This window comes from Dermacentor albipictus, unplaced genomic scaffold (genome assembly GCF_038994185.2).
Source record: "Dermacentor albipictus isolate Rhodes 1998 colony unplaced genomic scaffold, USDA_Dalb.pri_finalv2 scaffold_51, whole genome shotgun sequence".
Taxonomy (NCBI): domain Eukaryota; kingdom Metazoa; phylum Arthropoda; class Arachnida; order Ixodida; family Ixodidae; genus Dermacentor; species Dermacentor albipictus.
Window position 1 is genome coordinate 356651 of NW_027225605.1, and position 12809 is coordinate 369459.

A 12809-nucleotide genomic window follows, 5' to 3' on the forward strand; every position below is an offset into this window, starting at 1 on the left:
TTCGACCAGCCACCGCAAGCTAAGTAAGGTGAAGCGGACCAATCGCAGAAGCCAGCACCACCCTCTTCATGCAGTTATCTATTTTCACTGTGCTGGCTCAGCCCCATCGAAACCCTCTCCACTAGACCGTACTCCTCGCCTCTTGTCAGCCAATTAGATAAGAAAAACCGCTGAGTGTAGGCAATGTTATTGGTTTTGAAAGTGAACAAAGGTGACCTCCTATAAACGAGGAGAGTGTTTGATTGGGTTGTTCAGACCACGCTGCAGGTCACCGCCCAATGCTTGCACCGGTGGTTACGTAAATTTGATGTAAGGAGATTGGAATCAAAACAGTTTGAAATCATTTTATGTTATAGCGCCCCTGAATGTGCTTTACTTTAGGTGTGTTCGATTCGCCTGCACCGCCTGAACGAGTTCACGACGTGTTGCATCCAGCCATTTGTTCCAGTGGCGCCCGCTGAACCACTCCGTTCGTTTCAAAAGGTGGAGGGCTGGTTCATGATTTTGCTGCACCTACTCCGCTGTCGGTGCCGACTTGGTACAGCCATACAAGTGCGACGCAGCAGTGCAGCAGAAAATCCAGCACATGGGCGCAAGCGCCATTAAAAGCCCGCTTACGCACATCTGATGTGTGTACAAGTGTGGTTTGTAGTTAGGCCCACAAGCTGATACTTGTAGTTCACGATCTTTCAAATGTATGCACTCTGTGCACATTATCGGGCATAACATAACGCCTGCACCGCATCTGCACCTTGCCATTCGTTTCGAGTGTTGCGCTGTGCCTGCACCGCAGAAACAAGCTGCACAATTTCTGAACTTCTTGTGAACCTCCGTTAACTGGTTCGCAGTTGTGCAGGTGATTTGAACAGACCTTTTAAGTGCTTCCACATGAAGTTCTTATTTGCCCTTACGTTGCTTGGTGGCCTGATGGCTCCTTTGATTCAATTGATTCAAATGTTAGATTCAACATTGAAAAAAATTCAAGGATATGAATGCTCATGAAGGCCGAAATTCAGTGACATACAAATGCATTAATTCTGCACATAAACTCAATATTGTCAAGTTTCCTTCTTCCTAGCTGCATTCAGTTAAGCATGCTACTAAGTTGGAGTTGCTAGAAAAGTGTAAAAAAAGGCAATTCTCTTTTATAGTGTAGAGTGTTGACTGATAACTGGCCTTACGGCCAGAATTGACGTGCTTACCTTGAGGAGGATGCTTTAGTTCAGTGCCAACTCTAATCTCTTTATTCAAATACATGTAAAATGCAGAAATGCTTTTGAGACAACTGCTCGAATAATTTCAATTAAATTTGTTGCATTTGAGAGAAAAAGTTAAATTTTAGTCATTCTAGGCTGCATAATTTTGATTTAGGACCTTGAATATTTAGGAAAAATTGCTGAGTCAGTAAGCTTAAAAAATATAAGCACGAAGTTTACAATGTCATAGCTTTTGTATCAAGTTGTAAACTTCATACGGAAGTCTTTTTAATTTCACAATTTTCAAAATTTCCTGCCACAAAATATTGCCCCCTAAAACAGTGGCTACATTTCAGTTTTTTTTTCTTTTTAACATGTAACCAACCTCATCGAATTATATTGCTGGCTTCAGAGAAAAACTATTTCTCTTTTCCCATGTATTCAGATAGGAGCTCCCGAGATAAAACTGCCTCCAAGTCAGGTAAACCATTGTATTAAAGAACATAAGGAGGAGGAGGAGAAGAAAAAAACATTTAATAAAGAAAAGAAAGGAAAAGCAGGTGTCTTTCTGCTTGTGTGGGAGGCGCCCTTAGTCCAGGACTCCTGCGGCTCTTGCGGTCTCCCGGGCTCGCCACACCTGGTGTAACAAGAATTGTGTTCTCATCTGAATTACTCGAGTGTACTTTTTCCTTTGTCATAGATGGAAAAGTAATCAGCAACGTTCTCACACCTACACTGTCCTTATTGGTATGTAGTGTGACTAAATTCTGCTTCTGCATTAGGGTTGTTGATAGCATGCTTGTTCGAAATTCTTATTTGTTCCTTTTGCTAATTTTGATTTCGTGCACAGAACTGTCCAAAAGGGGAACGTATCCAATAAAATAAAACACTAATTTACTTTCATGCTGAAGATTCATAACTCTTACATATTGATGTGGTTTTTACCTGGTGATCTTCACTGCACTAAAGAGTTATGAGCTAGGTACTAGGGTATCCCAGCAACATCATGAGTAAGCAACACCATCTTCTCTCATCTCTTAGAGAAAAAAAAAATTCGTTATAACTTTACTTCACTCTGCAAAACGCTTAAAGCATAAAAATATCACTCGTTTTCTTATTTTTACATGTTATATTACGCAAGCGCATATTAAGCAATGAACAGTACTCCTCATTGTCTTCTTGCATCCAGTCATCCCTGGCCCAAGACTATGCAACTGCCAGGTCAGCAAGCCAAATTAAAGAAAGTGTACCACACATGAAATAGCACGCTGAAAAACTTATAGATAAATTGTGTTGTAGTTTAACGTAACCCCCCTCCTCCTCCTACATGACAAAAACTTGTTTGCATGTCAAGGTAGCATCAGAAAATACTAAATTTCTTTTCCGATTGAAATTAAAGCTGGAAAGTATTATATCAAGTGCAGAGGGCAGAAGAGCATTAGCAAATAGCGTAGCTTTCAAGATTTTTCACACAGTGCCCATAGGTTGCCTTGATGTTGCCTCCAATCTCCCTTGTACTGAAGCATGCACACATTATACCTCCATTGATACCGAAGTCCCACTCAAAAGTCTCTGGCCGCCGCAAATCATCCTGCATGTACCGCTGACAAGGTGTACATCTTTGGAGAATTTATTTCTGATTCAAACATCTGATGGGCCAGAAAACGATAAATTTCGTTATGTCACCAATAACCAAAACACGAATTAATATTCCTGTTTGCAGGGACACAAGCTGACTGCTGTTACTGAACAGTGCTCCGTGGCATTCAAGTGAAGAATGATCTTGATCGTCACTTATATGAATAATCATTCGGTTGTATGGCTGGGATTCCTAAGTCATGTGAATTGCAGTTGAGCTGCTTAGTGTAGTGACTGACTTGGGGCTGCTCAATATTTTTATGCGAAGCATACTAGCCGCACAACCACACTCTTCCTTGCTGCGCCGCGCGCGGCCGCGTAACTACCATATGACGTCATAACAGCTGCAAAAGCGGAGGCTCAACTCGTGCGCTCGCTTGCGGCCGCATAGCTACATAGCCGGGTCTCAGCTCGTGCCCTCGTCTGCAGTCGCACAGATGGTACTGCGGCCTAACTCCCGCTCCTCCCACTAGGGCACTGACGTCACAACAGCTGCAAGCCGGGCTCAACTCTTGCGCTCGCCTGCGGTCGCACAGCCGGTGCTGCGGCCTAACTGCCGTTCCGCGCGATGGTGGGAAAGGAAAGGGCCGCTCGTCAGACCGCAAAGCGCAAGTTACAAAGAGCCACAGAAACGGCCGAAGAACGAGAAGTTCGGCTTGCCAAGCGACGTGCACAGTACGCGGCTAAACAGCAGCGTTCCTCCACAGAGTCCGAGGTAAAGGATGAAGTTGCGTGTATCTGGGAGCACTACTTGCTCGGAGTGGCGAAATGCAACCAAGCGGAGAATACGTGCCGAAGAAACTCCGGAACAGAGGCAACAGCGTCTCGAAAAGGAACGTGCTTACAGGAAGAGGCAAAGCGAGAAATGAAAGGAGCAGCTCGCAGAAGAGATGGTTTTACTACAGACCCAAGAATGCCTCACCGATGCCGATATAGAACAACGTGAGGCGCAACGTTGTGAAGAACATGCAAGAAGAGTTCGGGAGTTTGAGAGTGCAGCTCGTGAGTTTAACAAGCGTTTCACTATCAATCCTTTCGGCTACGTGTGTTCTGTGTGTGTGTGTGTTCAAACAAAGAGCCACTACTTTACTGATCACCACAGCGTATTTATTGGTTTGAAAATAAAGGAATAAGCAGAGTAACGCATGAGTTGTTTCTTCGTCTAGCCGAACCAAATATAGCCAAGCAACAGCAGTTCACCAGGCTAAACAGTGGTTCAACTAAAATAAAGGCTAGTATGCTTCGCATCCTGGGCTTAACCTTAGCTAAGCCACAGCCATATTTTTTTTTTCGATGCCACTCTAATCTCCGTCAAATAAAACAAAATGTTTCTTTCTACATTGTGTCTTATCACTGCTTTGCAATTTGCAAGCACAGTACAGCAAAAAGGGGCCTTGCCTTACATTGGTTTTATTTGAAATAGGCAATAGCTGTTAATTTCGGCATACATGCTGCAGTTTGTGCTCTGCAGGTCTCCAAGCATCAGTGCCTGCTTCCGAGAAGACGACAGCTGTAAGAAACAAATGACTCTGTGTCACACAACTACAAAAACATGAATTTGCCTGCTTTATGATAAATACAAAAAATGACAACTCAGACAGACTGGCAGAGAGAGCAGTCATCAATAATAAAACAAGACATTGCACAGTATATTTGCCTGAGAAATGAGGTCTGCACATCAAGCTTAGCAATTCTCTGCAGCTTGCTCGCCTTATACAATCAGTCCACATTGTTAGCTCAACATATCCGTTTGATGGATTTCACAGTTCTCTTTAACAATCTGCCTGTCCCTTACTTCACCAAATCTGTTGTTGCTGTGAACACCAGTGAAATTACAGTGGAATCTCATTGATAAGTGTCCAGGCAATTGTAGCCGTCATTCGTTTTAACATCTAATTCAACAAACCAGTTGGGCAACGGCCTAAAAACCAGCAATTTGGAACCATCAAGTTACAGTGCACAGGGCTGGGCAAACACTTTGAAATTGGGTTCTAACAGCACAGATGGTTCGCACTACCCGCCATGGTTGCTCAGTGGCTATGGTGTTAAGCTGCTGAGCACGAGGTAGTGGGATCGAATCCCGGCCACGGCGGCCACATTTCGATGGGGGCGAAATGCGAAAACACCTGTGTACTTAGATTTAGGTGCACATTAAAGAACCCCAAGTTTCCAAAGTCCTCCACTACGGCATGGCTCATAATCAGAAAGTCGTTTCGGCACGTAAAACCCCACAATTTAATTTAATTTTAAGGTTTGCACTACCTTTCTAATTGCAGGCAGATTTAGGTGAACAATCACATTTAAGGTGGAGCTTACGTGCTGCTGATCTACGGTGTAAAAACACACACCTTGCTTTAAGTTGGCCTTGTTAAAGAAACATATGTGCCATAGAATCTTGACTGTGGGTCTTCTTGACTGTGGAGCTTCTTTGCATTCTCATGGGAGGAACTTTTGAAGTTCAACCATGTTATAGTTCTGTACAGCGAGGACAATTTCGTCTCAAGGCCAATGGACCAGGAACGCAAAACATTTCTCTCTGGAGTGAACAGCGTACCCTACTTTTTTAAACTTACTAAGCTGATTGAGCATATTTTTTCTGTCCATATCGCCAACAGCAATCTGCCAGTATCCAGAACGAAGATCAATAGAAGAGAAATAGCTAGAACTGTGGAGGCAGTGAAGGGCGTCGTCTATATTTGGGAGCGGGTAGACGTCCTTCTTAGTAATTTTGTTCAGATGACGGTAGTCCACACTGAAGTGCCACGTGCCGCCCTTCTTAACCAAAACCACAGGTGACGCCCAGGGACTCGAAGAAAGCTTAATGATGTTTTTATCTAGCATTTTGTTCACTTCACTTAGAATCACTCGGCGTCCCGATGCAGAAACTTCATATGGTCATCGGTGAATAGGCGTAGCATCGCCAGTAGAAATCCAATGCTGGACCGCGAGCGTCTGGCCTAAAGGGCAATCGTTTGAAGTAAAAAATATCTCGGTAGGACGATAATACTTTGCAAAGGCTGTCAGCCTGCGCAGAGAACAGGACTACCGCAACCATTTTCTTTGTGTTGGCATCGGTGCCCGAGGCTGGTGCGAGGGGCCTGCTAAGCTCAGAAGAACCGTCGGTTGATAAAGCTGCTACGTGATGGTCGCCGAGACAATCAACGTTGACAAGGCAAATACCTTGCAGTAGGATTTGCTTTCCCAATCCAAAGTTAAAGATAGGCATGCGGGTGTGGTTAGCAGTAACAGTCAGAATGCTGTGAGGCACGGTGATGTCATACTGTAGTGGAATGCTGGGCTGGGGAGTGACGAGGTACTCGCCATCAGGAACAGGTGGGCAACACGACAGTTCAGTATAGGCTGTTGACTTCGATGGCAGGCGAATAAAGCAGGTGGGGCGTAAGCGGCACTGGGGTGCGTTAGAAGGTTCTACGAGAATCGGCACCTCAAGGCAAAGGGTACTCGCAGAGCAGTCAATAAGAGCAGAATGCGCAGAGAGAAAATCGAGTCCGAGAATTAGGTCATGGGGCAATGAGCAATCACGGTGAAGGGGACAGGAGTGTGGCGGCCGGCGATGCTGACACATGCCGTACATATGCGGATGATAGGCACAGTACCGCCATCCGCAACGCGACCAACGCGTGCTGACGCTGGGGTGAAGTGCTTTTTCAGTCGTCGTCGGAAGGCAGCACTTATAATAGAAAGATGTGCTCCTGCATCGATGAGTGCAGTGGCAGGTGTAATGGTTGGAGTCGGGCATGAAATAGATGGTAGCTGGCCCATGCGGTCATCAAACTTATCCACGCTGAGGACGTTGTTGAAGGGAGAGACTTGTTCTCATCAAGAACGAGGAATCTGGGATTTATTTACAGTATCTGCATGAGAATGTTACAGTTCATCAGTCTAACATGACAGAAAAAGGAATGCACCCTGAAGAGCCGCCAACAGCTCCTTAAATACACTGTCCTACCGAAATCCCTAGGTGACGGAACACAGCAGTTCACCGCCGACCAATTTGGAGCATCCAAAGTTCTTTGTAACCAGCCCGCCTTTGAGGGGGAGGGTTTACGCACTCATTTCTGCGCAGGTTGCACTGACCACACCGAGGTGAGAGGGTTTTCGCAGACACTGTGCTTGACCCGAGCAGGCGCCTCTTTATCCCAGAGTTGATCCTGCAGTCAGTGGCCGCCGCATCTGTCCGTTGATTGACGCGTGAGACGGGTTCTAAGCTGCATGAGACGGCACCGCAAAGTATCTTCCAGGAGCTCCCCTGCTCCAAGCAGACCTTGACAGTGTACACGCTAACAATACTTGCTCCGCCCACTGTGTCTAACCATCTCGGCGCCCTTCCGTTGGGGACGCGGCGCATTGTCATCCTTACAAAACTAGTCGCCGCCACAGCCATGGTGGCGCCGATGGGCTGGGGACTGATGTCTGGTCGTCCTTTCAAAGCGAGTCGTCACAGCAGACCTGGTGGCGCCTTTCCGTCGGTCCCTTCCTCAAAGATCGCCCGCCCCCGCTGGTCGAACGTCACACAGTATACCTGTCAATGCCAAGAAAGTTTTGGTTCGTAGGTAACATGAGCAGAGAATTTGAGGGCAGGGTCGACAACACAGCTTCACCTCCAGAAGCTGTAGTGCCTAGTTTTTTGGCTGCATCCAGGAGTCTATAGGCAGCGGGGAGAAGCGACGGGCCTGGGGCGAACGAGACTGATGGCGTTGAGGTGAGGGCGAGTGGCTGTAGCGAAGGTTCGGAGGTGGAGCATCAGCGGCAGTCAGTTCCAGGCTGGTGGCATAGGGAACAGTAGGTCCAAAGGTGCAGGAATAAGCGCAGGTGTATGTTAATATGGTGTATGCGAAATTTCTCACTAATGAGAAATTTCGCAGCATCCCCCCTTCAAGTATTTATTGAACAAAACTTTCAATCAAGAATTCATTCATGGAGATGTAATTATGCAATGAATTACAGAACTTCATTCAACTTGCTTGAACAATGAATAAAGAAATTAAATGGAAACCATTAGTCGGTTGGACTACACCTTAACCTGCAACATAATTGGTGAATGTATATCCATAATTTATATCCTTCCATGTCCAGTTAATGTCCAGTCCAGTTCCAGTTAATTGCATTGCTCTCAGAAATTTTCTAAATTTTTTTTGTGCTTGCATTACTATGACCACAGCTAAAGTAATGCAAGGCGGCAAATTATTCACTGCAGCCAAAAATTTAATTTTTTTTGCCACTTGTCGGCAGCAACGCAAGTGGAAAACTGCTTATCAAGATATGTATCTAGCAAATACATATGCTGTTGGCATCTTCATAACAACAGAGAGGTGGATCATGCTACACTGAGGCTCGAGGGCTAACTGGACAAACCTAGCTGAGCTAGACAAGGGTGGACCAGTGCATGGCACTGGCTCGGGTCAGGCCAGGGAAAAGTGTCCATGCAGTGCTCTACTTTTATGCACTGTTTTCAAGTACTGAAATTTCATCCTTAAAAAATTTCTTGGTCATGCAAGCATACTATGCTCTTCTATATCCATCACAGTTGCCTGTCATTTTCACAACTACCTAAGCTTTATAGCTCAAAATAGCTGTAAAAATAAGGTATACTGAAGCATACACTAATGTTTTGTTTATGTGTTCCTGTCGTATGTTGAAAGGCAACGTTTTAGTTGCAAGGTGACCTTTAGTTGTGTTTTGCCTCGGTACCATGACAATGACGTATTGTCAAAAATTCATTCAACAAGAGAGATAGCAGTTGATGCCACAACGTCACGCTTACCTTTTAAGTAGCCGGAACACATTTTTACACAAAATTAATTCGCCCAAGACGCACGATCACCAGGTCACTACAGATGTTGGTAAAGCATTATTTATTTCACACAACTGTTGCACCTTCCTTGCAACTGTTGCATCTTCCTTTCCTTAAATTCTTTTCTTTTTCACACGGAAGGGGTGGTTTGCATAAAATTAAAATAGCCGGATACACAAAAATATGGAGCAGTAAAGAAAGGTAAAGCGGCAGATGAGCAATATTCTCGCTCCAACGTAGTGACAAATGAGCTGCTGCAAATGCTTCTTAAGAGTCATGCTTTAACGGTGCGAGTGGTGCCTGCATTATGTTTAGAAAAAATTTACGATGCACTACCGAGGTTTTGCTTCGTTTATGATGTTAAAGGTAAACAGCGGGACTCCGCTGTTATACTCTGTGTCGTCGCAAACTAGTGAAAGGCGTCACAACGCATATATAGCGCGTAAATGGATAAAGTAAGGCTATCAAACGCTCACTTTAAATGCAAATCGGAGCGCCGAACCTATGTGTCTTGTTGGAAAGACGAAGCGAGTGCTCTTCAAAACGTAATAAACAATGGCCACATATCAATAAAGATCGTTATGAAACGCTTCTGTGTACTCGCGGTGCAAAAAATACAAACTGTTTGAAGAATTTAAACCATTTAAACTGGGACTGAATCCTTCAATGACACGGACGTCCTGCAACAAACTAATGGAATAATTTCCGAGCGCCGAAAACAAGATTAACGCTGACAAAAAAAAATAGTTTTGCTAGTTTCTGTTTCAGTTTCTGATGCATGAAGCGCCACCTGCTTCCTGCAAAAAGTGCCATGGCAGCTTCCTGTTTACTTTTCGAAGTTGGCATAACTAACGCAGCTGAGTCTCGAAGCTTTCGTGTGCCGTTATGCATAATGCAATGTCATTAAATAGATGCTGTGCGTATTTGTGGAGCCTCTAGAAAGTCCTGCATCGATACGTGTGTCTTTGTATACGCACCATCTCTGGAGGTAAGCAAACCCTCTCGGCCAGCTTGCGCCGACCTTCGTTGCAAGGGCAATATCTGTAATTTAACTACATACTTTATCGGTATACAGCTGCATCTGACCGCCACTTTCTTATAGGGCTGATGAAAAGTGGTATTGAAACCACTACATGGGTACTATCGTAACCGTAAACTCTACCGTAATCTACCGCAATCTTAACCTGCGTTTTCGTTTCCTTCAGTTCTAGTTCGATTTCAAAACAAGATCCCATTTGTTGGTACTCATCGTTCATTATATGCTTAGCATGTTGGCGTCGCCCGATTTGTCCAGAATAATATATATATATCATCGCCTTATAACAGACACGTCGGTATCGAAGAAGCTCGCAGGTGGGTGTGCCGTTTTCACTGCCTAAAGTACCTATGAACGACGTAGATAATGACATCTAGTGATTCATAAATAACTTGGAGTAAAGAAATGCTGTGTTGCTGCAAAATTTTAGTAAAAACAAACGCCTGAAATGTTTTTCAGTGAAATATTTGTGCACATTCTTGGGGACGTCTTCTGAAACGTTCCACTTCGGCGATAGATTGCCTAAGGCAACAATTTCGCCTTCAGGCGCGCGCTGAGATAAGATTGCATAACAAAATACAAATTGCATTGCAAAATACAGTGGTGACTACTAGCTGATGCTTTTTGCGGGAATTACAATATATGTAGCAATCAAAATGCAAGAAAAAGTAGCAACAGAAGAAAACAAATTAAACACCTGTGAGTTTACTCAACCATGCACTTGTGCATATATATGTGCTCACAGGTGTTCTAGCTTTCTTTTATGTCCGTGTTTTGCTGCACTACCCAGATACCATTCCATGATGACCGACCAACAAGCCCATATTGCCAACCTTGTCGATTTCATTTCTAGTACAACAGGCTTTTTTCAATATGTTCCTCAGGATTCCGGGCATACTGTTGCCCTCATTGCCATGGCTGCCAGCAGCACGTGTGTCCTAAGGTTCTGTATTCGTAACAAGCACCTTCCACAGGATATAAAATCGTTGTTTACTGGTTTCGCACCATTCGGATGTCGGTCACGGAAAAAGAATTTTGAAGATTGTACGTGCTAAACAACTTCAGCAGGCGTGTCTCCACAGAGATTACCTCAGCGTGCAAATGTTTTATCAGTATGAGCCGTGCGTTGCAAGGAATCTTCTGTGGAGGCACCTGCACTTAGCTGATCAGGTCACCAAGTTTCTTTGACAACCTCAAATAAGACTACTACGGGCTCATGTGAACAAGGATTGACAGAAAGCAACAAGTGATGTCTACGTTTCTGAAGGTTTCATCCTACCCAACAGTGTGTGCAAAGTTCTTGGCCTCGGTCCAAAATTTGCCCAAGCTACCAGCTGCACTAAACCGGAACTTCCGTGTCCGTCATAAGTAAAGTGTCCAGAAGAGCCCCGCAAGAAGATGGTGTGAGGATGAACTCGGAAAGTTTAGATGCCCTGTTGTGATGCAAGCCCCAACCTTCTAAGTTACCTGTAATATGTGTAGTCTTACCTGAAGAGCTATTCATTGTGTGTCATACCAGCTGACAAAGAGGGTGGTTTTGCACTTTTTTCCTTTAAATGTTTCTTGGAAAAAGCCAGTCAAGCAATTCCTGCAGTGTTCAGTGAGCGCAAGGATGTATCACTTATGAAAGTAGCACAAAAACCAAGTGAAATTTACAGAAAGTTGAATCTCGATAAACTAAAAAAAAGTTCAAAGATGTAGTTTTTAGTAAGTGCACAAGGAGGATGCTCTTTTCCGGGTCACAACTTCCGAAAGGGGTACCTGGCAGAAGCAAGCTGCCCCGTACCTGGTTTCAAAGCTGAACGTTAAAGAGATTGATGACCAGTTTCTTGTAAAAGGTTCTGACGAATCGTTGATTTCTTCGCGGCAAAAAGGGCTTCAAGGCCTTCTAAGCTAAGGTCAAAGAATTATATTATTCTATCCTGCTCAATGACCTTCTTCAATGTGTCGAGGATTGTATTGACAAATATGGCGCCGTAAGGTTTTCACAGGAAGCAGGTTGTTTCAGTAGAAGGGTATTTAGAATTATGGTGTTTTTACATGTCGCCAACCATTGCACATTGGAACAATAGGCTGCATCTGCAGAAGAAAGGCATTTGCATAGGGTTGTGTCTGGCTCCCGTCTTTAGCAACCTGTATTTAGCACAATTAGATAGGCACATATATGACCACCTCACGGGACTAACAGTTTTTCAGCGAGCTTTTAGATTTGTCAACAATTTTTTAGTGTTTCTGGATTTCCCAAGTAATAGTTTTGTAGAAAAATGTCCCGATGTCTAAGATTATTTGCGAGTGTTTGAGACCTCTTGAAGTGACTTTTGAAGTGCAATACGTTTCAGTTTCTTGACTTTCAGTTGATCTTTACTGATAGTAGGACTTGCTGGGCTTACAGTCCATGAGCTAAGAAACCCCTTCTCCAATTTCATTCAGCCCACTTGAATTTGGTGAAGAGGGGCATAACTAACTAATAGGGATGGCTTTCTGCCCACTGCTGCGCATGTGGATGTAGGCCGAAATTCAAAAAATGTTTTATTGTTGCAAAACACGGAGACCATGTTACATGTGAGATAATCAAAGCGGGAGAAATTCTACGTTTAAAGGATGGTTGCATCAGCACCCCTCTATCGCTGTCACTGACAAGGAGATCAGATAGCTCAGGCTATCACCACATTCAATTTTGCGTGGCTTTGTCTTGATGTTCTAAGCATGGTTGGTGGGCTATTGTGTGACTGTATAAATGGCGATGCTTTCTGAAAAGAAAAGGAACAGTTGGAAGTTCAGCGCTCCATTCTCCTTCTATCCCTTCTGGTGGCTTTGCGCTGTTAACCTGACTTTGAAGCATAATTTATCAACAAGCCCAATTTTACACCCTTCGTAAGTAACACGTGTTTCAAAAACGTCCTAATGAGAACCACTTTCCAGCAATCGGCTGCAAGTCTTAAGCAGGTTGGTTACCCTAACCACGTGTTGGTGTCGGTGGCAGAAAGGCTGCTCAGACAGGAACTTTCGAAACGATGCCTCCGTGCAAATGCAAGAGCTAGCAGCCGTGACCAGGTGAAAATCGCTGTGATTCCGTATATACACCAGATATCACACTGCCTGAAAAAGATGGGAAGCCAAGGTA